Here is a 16,416-nt window from a genome sequence, read left to right as displayed (position 1 = left end):
AGTAACGGCCTTAGGAGGGAGTACCGCGGGGTGGTGGGGTGGGGCGGTGTGTAGTAAACTCCAGCTCACAGCAAACCGGAGTAATATAAGTAAATAAATAAATAAAATGAATGTAATTGCGCGCGCTGAAATGCCAAAGGCGTTTCAGTGTGCGCAATTAAATTCATTTTAATTATTTATTTACTTACATCACTCCGGTCTGCCATGAGCCAGAGTTTTCTACACCCCCACCATACCACTACCCCATCCCACTACCCGACGGCACTCCTCCCACGGGCCGCAACAGGTCAGGATTGGCCCGGAGAGACGAAGGCCACTCGCAAGTCTGGGAAGGCTTTAGTCGTGTGCCAGGAAGGCGATGCCGGACATAACTGGGGCCCGCAAAAAATGTACTACATGTTCTGTAGGCGGCCAGCAGCAGGAGCAAGAGGTAAAGCCTGCAAAAATGCACGTTGGTGATTGACACGCATGCTTCAAATCGCCCAATGACAATAGCAGGGGCGTGGCAGATAAATAGGTCACAAGTGAAGGAACAGGAACCTCAACACAACTGACCTCTCCACTTTGAGATATGACACCATGATGGCAGGTGTGCAGCACAGTGTGAAACACAATCGGAAGTCAGCTTTTTCCAGCCAAGGAATTTCGGTCCAAGAACATTGGCCAGAACAAAATTAACTAGAGAATTGTGAGAACAGAGACAGACAAGCCCATGGGAAGACAACGAGCCCAGTCCACAGCCATCTCGCAATGTACTTTAACAGCTGTCCCTTCAAACTGCAATTTTGTACAGCGCAACAAAAAAAAGTCAAAACAGTCTGCCAACATGTTTCTTTTTCTAATAGCTTAGCCTCAGGGCTGTTTTTAAGACTATAGTAACGCTATTGTGCTGGTGTCAGGTCCATCTCCCTCCCCTTGCAACACCGCTGAACGAGGGCCAGTCGATTCCTGCCCTTCAGCCTGGGCTGGAAACACAGCTCTCTGGAGCAGTAGTCCTCTCCAGACAAGCCATAGCAGTCGATCTCTCAAGAGAAAGCATTGTTACCCCCTCACAAAAGTACAATTTTAACATTTCGACACCTAATATTTGGTCTGGGACTAATTTTAATCACACCGGCCGAATAAAAAGAAATTCACGAAACTACCTAAAAATATTGCATTTTCATGTCATTTATGCACACAAGAGACTCAGGCGATTAGAAAATCTCATGCCAAGAGACTTTTTTTGCGCGAACTAGTCAACTACCGTATTTTTGTGAGATTTTTTACCCAAAGTATGTACTTAACCCCATATTTTGTAGCAAATGGAGGTTACTTTAATGCAATTCACACTTACACAGCCCAAATGGAAAGAAACATCAAATGGACCTCTTGGTCATATAACCTTGTTTAATGTACACAAGGTAACATGTCCTCGATTTACCAGGATGATCCCAGTTTTCCAACATCCATCTTGGCCAAATTCAGCAAATGTACCACTTCCTGGTTTTTAAAGAGGTTCACCTAAGCACAGCATGAGCTAAGTCTTAATGTATACCAGTGCAAGATTAGTTACCAGCACTCACCAGGAGACAGTCTAAGTGGCAGCGATACTGTGTGTCAAAGTTGCATTTTAATGGCCCCCATGCTGTTCGCACAAAAATATCAGTCTTGGTATCCAAGTACCTCGGTGTACGTTCTCTGTGTCCAGTAGTTCACAGACACCTGTGAGCCACAATTACTTAGGGCCATATGTATCAAGGCAAAATGGGTTCGCAAACGCCGAAATTCGCAGAATTCCGGCGTTTGCGAACCCATTTTCGCTAAATGGTATGTATGAAACATTTTTGGTGCAAAATAAGGAATCGGTAAATTTGCTATTCCTTATTTTGCGATTGCTTTAAGGAATAGCAAATTTTGCGATTCCTTAAATGCAATGTATCAAGGAAAAAAACATTCCAAAAATGCCATTAAGGAATCGCAAATTACCACCAACTTCTAGTTGGTGGTAAGTTGCGAATTCTTTTAAAAAATCATTTTTTTAAAAATCAAAAGGTGCCATGTGACGCTCATACATGCCCTTAGGGCATGTATGTGCGCTATATGCGCACACATGTCATTTTCAGGGGTGCAGCAGGGTGTTCTTGAGACACCCCTGCACCCTTGAAAATATTCACAATTTGCGATTAGCAAATTGCGATTCGCAATTTCCCCTTCATTCCTATGGGCCTCCTGGCCCATAGAAATGAATGGGAAATTATTCCTTAATTGCGATTAGCAATTTGCTAATCGCAATTATGGAATTTTAAGGAATCGCTAAAAAGAAGCGATTTTCTACATACATACCATTTTGCGATTTCTAAATAGCGATTCCTTAAAAATCGCTATTTAGGAATCGCAAAACGGAATGTTGATACATATGGCCCTTAGTACTTTTAAGGCCTACTTCTATGGCATGTGCTGGTTTTTAGTTTTCAAAATCTGGTCACCCTATATGTGTGCAATGACTCCCTTCATCAAGCATAATTTCCAAGTAAAAGCAATAGATTCAGTAGGTGACATAGCATAAACCTGTGGTTTCTGAAGAACGTGAAAGTTTAACCTATTTCAGTAGGCAGTTCATTCCTCATGTTTCGCAATCTGCCTTCTGTAGGGAAAATTATGTTCTTCGAGCTGAGAAGCGCCACTGCTTTCACTGCTTAATCATACCTCCTAAGGGATAGTCTGTTCCGAAATACAATCAAGTATTAGCCGGCAATTGAAATATATGAAGCAAATCGTTTCTACAATTGTCATTTTATTTGGACATTTATTCCGTTAGCAGTTTTATATTGAACGGGCTCTACCAAAGCAGCGTCAGACAGCTTTAGACAGCCAGAGACGTTCTCCTGTTACTTAATCATTAAACATTGGCTATAAAAGTCATGCAGAAGCTCCAATGTTATGTAGTTCTCAGACATTACATATCTTAGTGATAAAATGTAGATTTTCCATAGCCTGGTGGGCAGAAAATCTGGATTTTATTAAAGACAGCGAGGCTAATATTATGCAGTCTTCTTTATTGCCACTGCTCACAGCAGCCGCTTTAAAGAAATTAGAACACGGTAAGGTTCTAGAACTTATGAAAGGTCAGAAGTCGCAGCCATCTTCCGCCTTTTTGGCTGCTGCTCCATGCAGATAGCTACTGTTTGTATGATATTCACATACAGTTGCTATTTTAATATGGGGTGTGTTGAAGGATTTATGCTATGGGGGGATCATACATTCTTGAGATTTTGGTAGAGTATTGATTAATTTTGGTGAGAAGTATGTTTGAGGCAGTTGCATCGTGTGTGTGTTCTTGGATATTGTGAGAGATAACGGTTGGAGAGAAATTGAAGTTTTTTAGTTTTTGAACGATCATATTTGAGAATTATTTTGCACTGATCTGTTGCAGCCATTTGGCACTCAAGCACGGTTTGCGAGTGCAGGAACTGTTGGTGTCCTCGCGATGAGTTCAAATACTGCCTTTCACTCGAGCAGTGCCTTTCGCGTGCGAGGAGGGATGGCTCAGGGAAGTTAATGGAAATAAAACAGGGCCATGCTTTTTTTGATGTGTGCGCTCCACGCGCATGGCGTTTTACTTCATTACCTTTTAAGATTGCTTATTTCTAGAAAACAAAGAAGGTCTGGTGTTTTGACGCACGTGTGCATTACGCATTGCGCCATACATTTCAGCCATTTTGAGACTTTCTATATCTATGCAGAGTCTTATTGACAAACATATGAATTTGCACTTTGAGGGCATATTTCTAGGGGGCGCAGCAATAAATCATTAAGATAATTAGTAAAAAGAGTTCAGTGTTTTATAACAAACAGTGGCAAAAAAGTAGGAGACATGTTTCTCTCATTCTTATAAGAGCATTGGATGGGGTTTGTCTGGGTCTTAGGTGAGGAGAGTTTTGAATTATCACAGCCCTCTCATAATGAGCAGTACAGCAGGAATAAGTGTGCTTTAATATAGCCTTATAGCCCGCCATAGAGGGCTATACCGGTTATTAAAGGCCCTCTCCAGCGTTAAAGGCCAGAGCCGAAGGCGAGGGCCTTTAACAAGGGAGAGGGACTTTAATAGCATGTATAGCCCAGCTACGAAGGGCTATAAGGCTATTAGAACATTCTGCCACTAGAGGGCAGAATGTTCTAACAAAAAAGAACAAAGCTTTATGGGAGCATGAGGGGATTGGAATCCCCTCAGGCTCCCTGAAGCCTTTGTTCACAGCCACAGCTGTGAACAAAGAAACATTAGAATGTTGGAGCTCCAGGCTTATACCAGCCATTATAAACCCGCAGCACTCCAATGTTTTCAATGGAGCTCCCAACATTCCAATGTTCTAATATAGTCTTATAGCCCGCCGTAGCGGGCTATACCGGCTATTAAAGGCCTGAGCCGAAGGCGAGGGACTTTAACGAGACAGCGGGCCTTTCATAGCTGGTATTGCCCTGCTACGAAGGGCTATAAGGCTATTAGAACATTCTGCCACTAGAGGGCAGAATGTTCTAACAAATTAAACAAAGGGTTCTCGAAGCTCGAGGGGATATAAATCCCCTCGAGCTTCGAGAAGCCTTTGTAGAACATTGGAATGTTGCTCTGCGGGCCTTTACCGGCCCATAGAAGCAGGGAGCGCTCCATTGTCTTCAACGGAGTGCTCTACATTCCAATGTTCTAATTTTTCTTAAAGACATCTTAGCTTGGGCTTGTCCGGCTCTTGGTGAGATAGAGTTCCAGATCTTTGCCACACTTTTTATGCAGGACTGGGAGAGTGTTTGTTGTTTTCTGAAGAGAGGTGTTTCTAAGAGCAGTGGTGCTTTGCTTTGAAGAGACTGGTGCGTTCCTGAGGGTGGTAGTTTTTCTGCTGGGTATTCGGGTAAGTCGGGCTTTTTGCACAATACAGCTCAAGTGGAATATGTTTCTTACTTCAATGGGAGGATATCGGAGTTTGATCAGTATAAGGTTAATGTGTTCAAAATGCCTGGTTTCTGAGGCCAGGATGACTGCCGCATTTAGCACCATTTTCCATGGTGCAAGGTGGGTGTATGAAAACCCTGGTAATCGGGAAAGCACATTGATGAATTTAGATAGAACTAGAGATTGGACAAGTGCATAGACGTCAATTCGCCAACATGCCAAGGGTACTGGAAGTAACATCGCACACCCTTCAAAATTGACAACATCATAGGAAGTGACATCATATGACCTTTGACCCTGAATATTTCCAGGAAGTGTCACACAACTTTAATCCCAATGTCACGACGATAATTGACATCAATGAAGTGCTGCTAGAACAGTATGATTAAAAAAACAATTCAACACATACAAATGTCTCTTTTTGATACCAACAATGTTAGGGTTCTAACAAGATCTTTGAAAGTGGTGAGATTAAATCTTTTCCCTGAACGAGCGAGTGAACCCAAACCTTTCTATGGTTCTCCCTCTGATAACCTCTGAAAATGATTGAGTCAAATAATGCATCTTAAAGCACAATTTCACATACATTTCTTGAAAAGCTTAGGTTTTGAAGGCGTGCTCATTAATTATTCAAGTCCTTTATTGTGTGCTAAACTCTCGCTGTTTTCGTACTGTGGAGAGGGACGCTGTTGGTACTGTGGGCTGTCGTCGGTTGGAGACCCTGATACTAGTGGCCTATCATAGCCTCATCGCTATTTGAAGAAGGGTCATCTGCACTGATTTATTTATACCTTGATACCAATGGCCCGTTATAGCCTCATCAACTATTAATGATGGGTCATCCACACTAACTATTCGTTTTATACCTACAGATTCTGTTATTAAGTCTGGTACGAGATTATACCTTGATTTACCATCTTTGAAACTACATTTGTCATTTGTCTACACCAAAAAGGATCCCCGCAATATTGGATGCGTTGGTTCTAATTAATGACTCTACTCGCCCTGATGAAGTTCCCATGTTTGGAATGAAACACGTTGGCTGTTCTCCAAATATGAATGCTTAACGAAGAATAAAAAATAATGAAATATATTATACAGGCTGCTTTCGGACTTCCTTTCTGGTGCTGCCTCCACGCATGTTTTTGATAAACCAATGAAACCTGATCCTCCCCATTACTTAACCCTTGCTTTTTTAAAGTGTGCTATGGGTGACCCTATGTGTTAAAACAAAATTAACTTCATTGTGCCTCCATGAAAAATATTCCCTACAAAATGCCAGTGCTAGAATTATGCAATTAAGGCCATTTAAATATCATGGGCAAACCACTTGTCAAAAATCATTACCTCTAGTATGTTAGAGCCAGAATGTTGCCTTAGCTGCACCTGCCCGTATGCCTTGGTTTTCCTCCTTTCTTCCAAGAATTACCTCCAATGTATTAGTGCCAACATTTTCTAAGGGTGCCCATGTGTCAAGAATTACATCTGTCATGCAAGTGCTAGTATTTTACAATGGGTGCCCATCATGCCAAGAATTACCTCCACTATGCCATTATTTTCTCAGAGGTGCCTGTCATGCTAAGCGTTGCCTCTGGTATGCCATTGCCAGTATTTTGCTATGGGTGCCTCTATAAGACAAGAATTACCTTCTGTATGTCAGAATGAGCTAATAAAGGCCATTTAGTTGAAAGCAGCAGCATATATATATATTTTTTAAGTGCATACTAAACAGGAACACAAACTCTGAACTCAGGTTGAAGCGCAATGTTCTATCAATTTAAACATTCAGCCCCATAAACTTGTGTAACCTTCATAGAACTAATTGAAAAGCAGCATTAAGCTGTGATATTTGACTGAGATCTATCAGTTCACTGTTCATTATTGAAAATATAGCAGACGCTAAGAATGAGTGCTGAAAAAACACAGGAAAGCCCTTACTGAATCTGAAACACCAGGACATGACCTTTTTAACCCTACATCAAATCATCAGAAGCCCACCGATAAACGTCACTGAGTAAAGCAAAGGCGGTGTAGCCTGCAGTGTTACTACTCAACCAGTTACCTGTTTGACTCACTGGTGGTGAATGTACAAGGCTACTGCTCTTGGGGCCACACTGCAAGAACAAACATGCAGCGCTACAATGTCTGACATTAAATGAAGTGCTGGCGTGATTTAAAGAGCATACATTTAGGCACACCGCATGTTTTCTACCAGGGGTGATGGAACTTTTCATTTAAAATGGATAAACAGAATTTGGGTATACTAAAGGGTTGGGGTTAAATCCCCTGTTTGTTTGTTGGTGGTTCTCATAATCTCTTTACATTGCCCGCGGTTAGCACCTGTTAAAAAATAATGTTGGGGTGGCTACGGTTTTCAGGACAATGTGAGTGTGGCCCATCTTTTCTCCTATTTAAAATATGAGAATATTCTCACAGCGGCGCACAGAGCCCCTCCAGCCCCTGGTGAAAAGCTAATGGTTACAACTATCAGGGCTCGTGAGGGACATACAGCTGGGGTCGCTAGAGGCTTCTGAATATGGCATTTCGAATTTAATGCCGCCCTCCTCGCCATCACGCTGTGACCTGTAAATGAATGCATGCTGTGAAAATTGATGTTCGCTGGGAACTGCAGCTCTATTTTCCAGCACTTTATTTCCCAGTGCATGTACTGCAGATAAGGCAGAGAAAGCTACTGACGCCTCTCGTTTTCATAATTCGATTTAAACATAGCTGCCACGGTTTCGGATTGCAATGCGTGACATTTTCATGAATTCAGTTTAATTATGAGTGACATTTCAATGACTATGAGTGACAATTTCTCGCAAGCCAAATCAAGCAATGTAGACCAGGAAAACATAAATATCAATAACTGCACCCATTTGAGCAACAAGGCACTCTATGAAGATGTTACAACTGCTGAAAGCACCAGAAACGGAATCACCTAGTGCCCTTCTAAGCTGATTGTTAAACAAAACGAGGACTCACTGGGATCTGCATTGAGAGTGTGCACCGTGCCACTGCAAACAAAAGAACGTTTCTGTAGATTTCTGCGAAGTCAGTTATTGTAGCAGGGTCAGGTTATCTGTTGACAAACCGGTGCAGCGTGCCTGCCACTTTCTCACCTCTAGCAAAGAAAATAACATAATGACTGCTATAGGGGGGGCGGGGAGAGAAGGAGGCGGATAGGGACTGTTTTAAAGATGTAATGTCCTCTAGGGGCGGCTTTAGGCATGTGCAAGCTGTGCACCTGCACAGGGCCACCAAACCCCAGGGGCCACCACGCCAATATATATCCTTAATATAATAATCCTCTGAGGATGGATACATATTTGCGTGGCGGCCCCTGGCAGGGATTTGGCGGCCTCCGGCTCTGTTCCACTTCCAAACACCCTGACCCCCCCTCTTCACTGGCCTCCGCACTCCGCCCCGACCGGACCCCCCTTCTGGGGCCCCCTACCTACGCTCCCTGCCCAAGGCCACCATGAGCCTAGAGCCACCCCTGTGTCCTCACTTGAAAGCACCCATCATCGTTCGCTGGGGCACTGAATGTAGACTCTACTACCGACATTTTGATCGTGTGTTCCGCTTTAATTTCTCCCGCTCTGACAAACATAAAATAAAAAGCATGACCTTTCTTGATACTCGGCTGCTATAAATCTAATGAGCAAAGGGACATCACTTTTATGAGCACCGTTTGTTTAACGATGTCAGAGGTTATAAGCAGTGCTTTAAATGGAAAAAAATAAGTGTAGGTACTCACCAAAAGGAGCGGTGGACTAGGGGCTGGAGTGTGGGGAGGTACTAGGGGTGGAGCCAGGGGTGGGGCTAGGTTTTCAACCTTCCAAACTTTATATACAAGAAATCCAAGTGCAAAGTAAAAAAAATCGGAAGTATCGGTCCTATGGTTATGGCCCTAACAATAAGGGTATGTTCAAATTCGTCACTGAATTTTGCCATCAAAGCTTTGCATGCTGGAATTTTTAGAAACCCTAACTTCTATTGAGAAAGGAGAACTACAAGTCCCAGCATGCAAAAGCATTACCACCTAAAATCCATAACTGTCTAAAAGTCTAAAGCATTCAATGGAGCTGTCTGTCGCATTTGGGTTAAACATGGATTCCCATTGGAAACAAGCGGTTTAAATGCACCAAACCAAAAAAACATTGTGTTGCCTTTAAAGTGTTTTTTTGTTTGACGGTAATCATAAAATTGGTGGCAAGGGCAGGAATTTACATTCAAGTAAAAATGCTTAATTTAAATTGCTGATGAACTAACATTTACAGTCATTTAAAACAATGGCATGCTAAAACGCTGTATTGCCCTGAAGAATGCGCCCCAAGTCCTCTCAATTAGTTTTTTTGTGGAATCTCAACTCCTACTGTGCAGGATCAAAGGGTAAACAAAACACCCTCGCGCAATAAACAGACCACGCAGTGTTAAGCGTAAAAGGCCATTTATTAGACCAGGCGATGTAATTAACATAAGAACCAAAACATCAACATTAAATAACATCAAACCCATATCAACACCTCACGCCTCACACACTTCACCCTCTCTGCATCATATCTCCAACCACTCCATGCCCCATACCGTACCTCATTCAAATCCACCTATCACCTATCATCCTACCCTGATCCATGTGACATTCCAGTCATGCCTCTAGCTCCCACACCATTCAAAACTTCCCCCCCAAGGGATGGGTGTGCCCGCTCTTGACCCCCCTATCCCTCCAAAGTACCGCCTAACCGCAGCCCTGGCCTAAACTGGCACGCCTAGCCAACCCAACACCAAACCCCAAGCCTGCAGGGTGGGTGGGTGGATTTTTTCAGATATCCCTCCCGATGGTGCTAGGCGCAGGAAGAGGAAGTTCCCTTCCTCCCCTGCACTTTATACCCTCCCCCTAACTCCTCCCTTTCCCCTACCTAGTCCTGTCTCACGCGAATGACCCCGGGGGAAGACTAGTCTGCGACTGTGCTTCCCCCGGGGCCCGGCATGCTGCCGAGTTGCAGGACAAGATTGCTGTGTCAAGGTGAGAAGAGCTCCTATTCTGGCGCTCCTGTGCGAACTCAGCTCAGGATTGCAAACTCAGAGCTGGTCATGTTTAAAGTACTGCTGAGGCACGAGAACATGAAGCGCACAACCTGTGTCAAGGCAAGGCCTCCCATGAGTACCGGTACCGTCCTTGTCCTAGGAGAAGCTCCGGTACTCAAGAGGCGATAATTAAAAATTAAAAAGTGCCTGTACTCCGTACCGGTGAGTACCAGCCCATTTAAAGCACTGGTTATAAGTGATGTTTAATATTACACTTACTTCTGAAGCAGGCGACGAGCCGAGCCGAGACGGTCCGACGGCAGCAGGTGCCTTCCCACCGGGCTGGTACACACGGTCACAGCTACAGGCAGCAGCCCGGCCCGAGTCGGTTAACCCCAAGGCCACGAAACCACTATTACACCTCTATGCACAGAGCCCTAGCAGGCCGAAAGTCAGCGAGTCAGCAGGCACCACTAATGCTAGTAGGCACGGGTAAGCTTCACAGAGGCCGAGGCACACCTGCAGTGGTCGGAGCGGCGGGGTACTCCTCACCTCAGCTAAGCCGGATCTTTTATAATATTCATCCGATCCTGCTTCAAGTTCTGCTGCTGCCATGACTGTGCGACCCGTGACCGTCAAGTGAAAGGCGGTGTTTGCACGCATGATCGAGGAGGCGCTAAAAGAATTATTGCGGCGTGGCGTGCAGCGGCACTAATAAAGCATAACTACTGATTGCCCTGCCTGGCGCCCAGAGACATTTATAGATATACTGTTGCAATCACGTGACCGACCTCACCAGGTCATGTGAATGCCGCACCCTCGGCCGGCACGCAGCCGCTGTGATAATAATGAAAGCTGCAGCAAGGAGCCACCAGGTCGGGCGCATACTCCTGACCTGCCATTCAGCAATAGACTTTGCACACTACTTCAATTGCAAAGTCTGCCAGCTGAGAAGCATGCGATCCGCGCTGCCTGCTCAATGTTTTTGGCCAGGGTGTTGACTTTCTTGCACCGGCGGTGGTTCAAGGAGGCGCTATGGATGCGTGACCTTGCATTTTTGTTCTGTGATGCGGACCACCACACAAAAATGTGTTAGTATCACGCCTGATGCGTGATACTTGGCAGGACTGTTTAAATCACAGGGCAGCCATGCACGCAGTTTAGTACATTATTAGCTTCTGCGGAACCCAAGCAAGTTGGTGGTCAGGGGCCAGTCCTGAACAGGGAAGCAACCAGTAGAGAGGGGGGTGTATAGGGCTTGCAGTCGAGATGGTACCTGGCGCCAAAAATATATATATACATTTTAAAAATGAACACACCAAAAGGTGTACAAAAAGAAAAAACAATTAACAGCAGCCGCGGCACGTGCAGGTAAGAGCGGTGGGTGGTGGGGCCGGGCTGGGGGGGATTCGACAGACGACCAGGAGGGAAAATTAGATAAATAGTCGAAACCCCCTCCCACCTCTCTTACCTGCGCTGGCCGTGGCTGGATAACTGTAATTCTGGGCCTACACTTTGCAGCAAGAGCAGCACAGGCCACCGAGGCTGAAAAAGGCCCTGCAAAATCCATTGCATAACTGCAGGTGCTCCTCTACAAAGATTGCCAGTGCCCTAATATGAATCACCGCTGCGCCGGAAATAAGGTCTCCGCGTTCTTGGCACTGATGTTGCCAACCCTGAGCCCAGTGGTCCTAGAGGGAAAGCCAGGGGTCGCAGCTGCCACCTAAGTTACGTCCATGGACACGTGCTCACCAGGGACGCTGAGCTTCTTTTCTCCGTTTTGAATGCCTCACTTTGTTTAGCCAGTCAGAAGCCCTGCTTGTGGTGTGTGCTCTAAAGGAGGGGGGGGGGGGAAGAGGGGGGGCACCTACTATTCTCCGGGGTCGCCAGCAGTAAGCCAATCCCCGGAACACATCCGGTGAGACAAATTCACTTTCCCAATAAATCTGTACTTTGACTGGTGTTCAAGTGCCTGAAACGCAAACAGTATGTATTCCAAGTGTTTCAGCAACAACCAAGGAATGCTGCATGAAGGGAGGGGAAGGGTTGGGATGGTAGAAATTTCCACTTGAAATGTTGCTGCTTGTAAGAACAAACCCGCTGTCCATGTTGGGTTTTTAGGGAGAACACTAGTGCCAATCATTCTGACATACTCTAAGAGTTTGCTAGTTTTTTGCAGGTGGTTGTCCACTTTTGGTATAAATATTTATCAGTAATATGCCATTTTATGTTAGCTTTGTACCGCAGCATTTGTCCTCTGTCAATTCACAGCAAATGATAAGTGTTGCTTTTATCCAATACAGTGGTTCTTAATGTATTAACATTTGAAAGATGCCAGTCTGTGTTATCCTTGACCTGCAGGTCACAGAGAAATCACAGAGAAATCACAAAGAGCCATAACTTGCAAAGCCATCCTGCAGGAAACAGGCCACCACATTGAAAATCCTTAACAGGCAGTGACCGAAGAGGTACAAAGACTGTCATCCGGGTTGTGTGATGTCACTTCCTCAGATGTCACTTGGGCATTGATGAATTTGTGAAGCTGCTCTGGTCCTGTTTTTCAAAACTTCACAATGATGTTTTGTTGTTTTTTTATGTTGTAAGCTTTGTAAAATGTGTAGTTCGCAGAATTTAAGAAAACATGTCAGCGTCTGCAGCCCTTCTTGGAGTGAAAAACCATTACATCTGCCGCAGTGGACCACAAGGGAGAGCAAGCGAATAGCACGATTTTACCAGGCACCCCACACCCCCTTCCGAGAGCCCTATCTACAGGCACGTTTCTTGCAACTTGCACTTAACCCTGGTATGTTAGCCATCAATGTACCTTTTTGTATGCTCCACAGTGCATAACCCTAGCCCCCTAGAACCACACGCACAATTTAGTTCCCACTACCAGCCCCATTCCACTATGCACAAGCCACCAGCTGCATCCTAGGATGGTCTTCCCTTAACAGGGGAACAAACTGTGACTGATAAACAGCCTTGTTCTACCAGCCGCAGGCAGGAAATCTCCCCCTTGAAACGTTTTTGAATTTTCGCCCGCCTTCGTAGATGCAGGTGTTATATTCCCCAACCTCGGATACCATTGCTGAAGCATGAACCATACATTATTTATTTACATGAAAAACAGCTCACAAACATTTGGGCCCCCACAAGTATGGCTGGCGGACTTTGCCCGCCCGCCATCCTCGTGGAAAACGGGACCGCCCGCGATCTGAGCGGCAGTCCCGCCATGCCCATTACGATGCGCCCGCCACACTGGAGGGTGCATCATGGATTTATAACATTGAGGCGGGCGGTGTTCACACCAGCACCCGCCACAATGTTATAAATGCATGGCATGCATTTGCATACACAAAGCGGCAGTAACCGCGCGGTGCCTGCCGCAATGTGTATGTAAATGCAGGGGGGTACCACAGTACTCCCCATCTGTACCCCACACCTCGGCTTCACCATGGGGCCCGTAGGAGACCCCCAAAGTAAAGACCGGATGCCTTTCCGTGGCGGCATTGCCACCACGGAAAGGCATATGAATTAGCACATCATAATTTGGCTGGCGGTGTCTGATAGACACCGCCACCATATGAACCCTTTTCCGCCCCAGTCGCAAGGCGACCGGGGAGGAAAAGCAGCAGACGGTGTTTACGTCCACCGCGGTCCCCCCCGCCATAGTAATATGGCGGGGGAATATGGGAGGCGGGCGGACAAGGAAGTCGGGCGGATCGCCAACCCCTGCATGGCGGTGGCGATCCGCCCGACATCCTAATGGGCCCCTTAATGTTCAAAAATAACAAACAACAAATATTGTATCAGTCTGAAAAATCATAAAAAACACAATCTGTGTGCTGGTTTAACAAGTTTCAACACTCCATGGGGCATATGTACCAAGCCCCTATAGCCACTACAACGTCACTTTTTCCCAATGTTGTGGTGGCGATAGGGGCTTAGCCTTATTTACATGGCAGCATTAAGCCACTTAACGTGGCTTAACGCTGCCTTGTAAATAAGGCCCCCTTTCACACCATGGTTAGCATGAAAGGGGTGGGCAGTGGGTATTGCGGTAGAAGTTCCACCGCAACAACCACTGATTTTGACGCTGCCCCCTATGTACAAGGGCAGCGTACATAGGAGGAAAAACCTGGTCTTAACTTGGCGAAACGAGGAGAAATGCATTATTTCTTTTTGTTTTTGCTTTTTTCATGTATGCAGCCTTGTGCAGCACGGATGGAAAATGCAAACTGCCATGGATTGTTTATGTACAGGAAGGTCTCCCTTCCTGTACACAAACAATCTATTAAACAAATCAATGTTGGGACTTTCATGTGTGCTGCATGAAGCAGCACACATAAAAGTGACAAAATGGCATTCAAGGATTGTTTATGTGCAGGAAGGGACACCTTCCTCCACATAAACAATCCTCCCCTGCATGCAGACACACTTGCACTAGGTGAAGGGTGCCTGCATTGGTGGTACACTGCTAAGTGTAGTGCCAGCGAAGGGGGATACGCAAGGCTGCACCATATCTTTGTAAAGACTCACTCTGCCACTTCTTCATACATATGCCCCCATGCGTCTTAAAACAACACACCTGCGTCTGTGTCCTTGAATAAGATGCTTAGAACACTGAAAGTACACACGTACCATACCCATTCTATGCACCTAAAAACAATAAGCAAGAACAAGTAACAAAAGCTGGATGTTCTTGTCAAACGAGTGACAAACGCTCAATGCACATGAAAATATCGTAACCAAAGAATTTCTATGATAAACAAAAGGCCAACACCCCATTTGACATAAGAGCAACTAACACAACCTAGATGAGTTTGAGGAAGAGGCAACACAAGCTTCATGTATTTGGAGAGCACGAGGCAAATCTTCCACATATAAAAAAAACAAAGCATTCATACGTCATATGAGTAAGAAACCACAAATGCTCAATCTACGGGAGAAACAAACCACAAACATTTGATGTACCCAAGGAATAAGCCATAAGCACTCCACATTCTTGAACAACAAGGTAAACTCCCTACGAACACCTAAAGAAAAAAACACACAGCGTACCTAAATGACAAACAAGCAAAGAAACCACAGTTTCTATGTACCTTAATAAAAATACTGGTTCTCTACCTTTGCGTTCTGCTGGCTCTTCCACGTTAATGCAGGAAACTTTGTAATGATATATGTATGTAGTCCATCACCCATGGTGCGGTCTCACTATGGGGCATATGTACAAGCACCTATCGCCACGGTAATGTCAGTTTTTCCGGCGTCCCTGTGTCGATAGGGGCATTGCCTTATTTACTTAACGTGGCTTAACCCTGCCTTGTAAATAAGGCCCCCTTTCACGCTATGCTTAGCGTGAAAGAGGTGGGCAGTAGGTGTTGCGGTGGGCATTTCAAAGCAAAACACCCATTGAGTTTGACACTGCCCCCTATTTACAAGGCTGGCGTAAATAGGAGGCACGCCAAAATTAAGACTAGGGAAAACCTGGTATTAACTTGGCAAAATTAGGAGAAATGCTTTTGGAAAAAGCAAAACGCCTTGGATTGTTTATGTTCAGGAAGGTGACCCTTCCTGCACATAAACAATCTTCTCCTGCACGCAGGCACCCTTGCACTATGGTGCAAGGGTGCCTGCATTGGCGCTAGGCTGCTAAGTGCAGCGCCAACGCAGGGAGTAACTCAAAGCTGCACAATTTTCTTGTAAATATGGTAGAGACTTGCATTTCTCAAGTGGCAGAGTGAGTCGTTAAGCCATGACGGCTAATGCCTCACTCCACTACTTCTTTATACTTATGCCCCTATGTGCGGCAAAACCTGTTGATGATCAACTGCATAATTGTTGGACTTTTTTTTCCTATGAAAATCAATAAAACCTTGTTTGAAAAAGAGCATCCAAAGTACCTGTAGAACAAGCTGCAACTCACCAAATAACTGACGAATAAAGCACAAACAAACCAAGGACATATAAATGGCAAACTGCAAACACAAGACAACGAACCAAAAGCCCTCCATGTTTCAAGGCCAATTGATAGACACCACACCTACCCAAAAAAACCAAGGTACCATTCATGTATATGATGAACACGCTTCAAACACGCCATGTACATGACCAAAAACACTACCAGCACCTCATGTGCAATAAAGGAAACTGCAAACACTGAAAGTACCTAAAAGCAAGGCAAACAATACCATGTGCCGGAAGATCAATCACTAACAACACATGTGCCTGGAAAACCTTCCTTAAACCTTCATATATGCATAGAAATGTTCTATGTGGATTAGGAAAGGGCCAAATATACTCCATGCTTCAGAAAAACAAACCACAAAGTTCCACGCACCTGGCAATTCCAGGTGGACTGTTCCCATTGGAGCAAGGTCAAGACTTATTTGCATATGACTGGGTCCAAGTTGAAGTAGAATGGTGTGCAAAATAACAAACGACTAAGATGCTGCCCAAGT

The 16,416-nt window shown here is 45.0% G+C and overlaps 1 protein-coding gene across 1 annotated transcript in view; it reads right to left on the bottom strand.

The window, feature by feature from the left end:
- ADAMTS15 (ADAM metallopeptidase with thrombospondin type 1 motif 15) overlaps positions 1–16,416 on the bottom strand; it is a 358,149-nt gene that overhangs the window by 309,178 nt on the left and 32,555 nt on the right. The window lies entirely within an intron of this gene.

Source organism: Lissotriton vulgaris, chromosome 2_1 (genome assembly GCF_964263255.1).
Source record: "Lissotriton vulgaris chromosome 2_1, aLisVul1.2, whole genome shotgun sequence".
In the NCBI taxonomy this organism is placed as follows: domain Eukaryota; kingdom Metazoa; phylum Chordata; class Amphibia; order Caudata; family Salamandridae; genus Lissotriton; species Lissotriton vulgaris.
Note: the sequence above shows the minus strand (reverse complement) of the source record. Positions and strands in the feature narration are given on the sequence as shown.